Source organism: Arachis duranensis, chromosome 4, assembly GCF_000817695.3.
Source record: "Arachis duranensis cultivar V14167 chromosome 4, aradu.V14167.gnm2.J7QH, whole genome shotgun sequence".
In the NCBI taxonomy this organism is placed as follows: Eukaryota; Viridiplantae; Streptophyta; class Magnoliopsida; order Fabales; family Fabaceae; genus Arachis; species Arachis duranensis.
The window spans coordinates 75,706,315-75,707,547 of record NC_029775.3 but is presented as its reverse complement, the minus strand read 5'-3'; the positions used below and the strand labels follow the sequence as shown (position 1 = coordinate 75,707,547).

Here is a 1,233-nt window from a genome sequence, read left to right as displayed (position 1 = left end):
TTTGAGAAGTCATATTGACTTGCTGAGTCAATATTTTGTTCTGAGCAAATATGGCATTCAGAGTATCAATCTCAAGAACTCCTTTCTTCTGATTCATCCCATTGTTCACAGGATTCCTTTCAGAAGTGTACATGAATTGGTTATTTGCAACCATTTCAATGAGTTCTTGAGCTTCTGCAGGCATCTTCTTCAGATAAAGAGATCCTCTAGCAGAGCTATCCAATGACATCTTGGACAGTTCAGACAGACCATCATAGAAGATACCTATGATGCTCCATTCAGAAAGCATATCAGAGGGACACTTTTTGATCAATTGTTTATATCTTTCCCAAGCTTCATAGAGGGATTCACCTTCCTTCTGTCTAAAGGTTTGGACTTCCACTCTAAGCTTACTCAATTTTTGGGGTGGAAAGAACTTTGCCAAGAAGGCATTGACTAGCTTTTCCCAAGAGTTCAGGCTTTCTTTAGGTTGTGAGTCCAATCATATCCTAGCTCTGTCTCTTACAGCAAAAGGGAATAGCATAAGTCTGTAGACCTCAAGGTCAACCCCATTGGTCTTGACAGTGTCACAAATTTGCAAGAATTCAGCTAAAAATTGATGAGGATCTTCCAATGGATGTCCATGAAACTTGCAATTCTGTTGCATTAGAGAAACTAATTAAGGCTTAAGCTCAAAGTTGTTTGCTCCAATGGCAGGGATAGAGATGCTTCTCCCATAAAAGTCAGGAGTAGGTGCAGTAAAGTCACCCAGCACCTTCCTTGCATTGTTGGCATTGTTGTTGTTTTCGGCTGCCATGTCTTCTTCTTGTTTGAAGAATTCTGTTAGGTCCTCTACAGAGAGTAGTGCTTTAGCTTCTCTTAGCTTTCGCTTCAAGGTCCTTTCAGGTTCAGGGTCAGCCTCAACAAGAACGCTTTTGTCTTTGTTCCTGCTCATATGAAAGAGAAGAGAACAAGAAAATATGGAATCCTCTATGTCACAGTATAGAGATTCCTTGAGGTGTCAGAGGAAAAGAAAAATAGAAGGAAGAGGTAAAAGAATTCGAACTTAGAAAGATAGAGTTCGAATTGTGCATTGAGGAGGAGTGTTAGTCTATAAATAGAAGGATGTGAGAAGAGAGGAAGAAATTTTCGAAAATTAAAGTGAATTAATTAAAAGAAATTTTGAAAAAATGGTAATTGATTTTCGAAAACTAAGATTGAGAAAGAAATAAAGTGATTTTGAAAAAGATTTTG

At 38.1% G+C, this 1,233-nt stretch overlaps 1 non-coding gene across 1 annotated transcript; it reads left to right on the top strand.

The window, feature by feature from the left end:
• The first annotated feature begins 283 nt into the window (after positions 1 to 283).
• LOC127746986 (small nucleolar RNA R71) lies at positions 284 to 391 on the top strand. The gene has a single exon (XR_008008791.1). It is a non-coding gene; the product is annotated as a small nucleolar RNA R71 (small nucleolar RNA).
• The last annotated feature ends 842 nt before the right edge of the window (positions 392 to 1,233 follow it).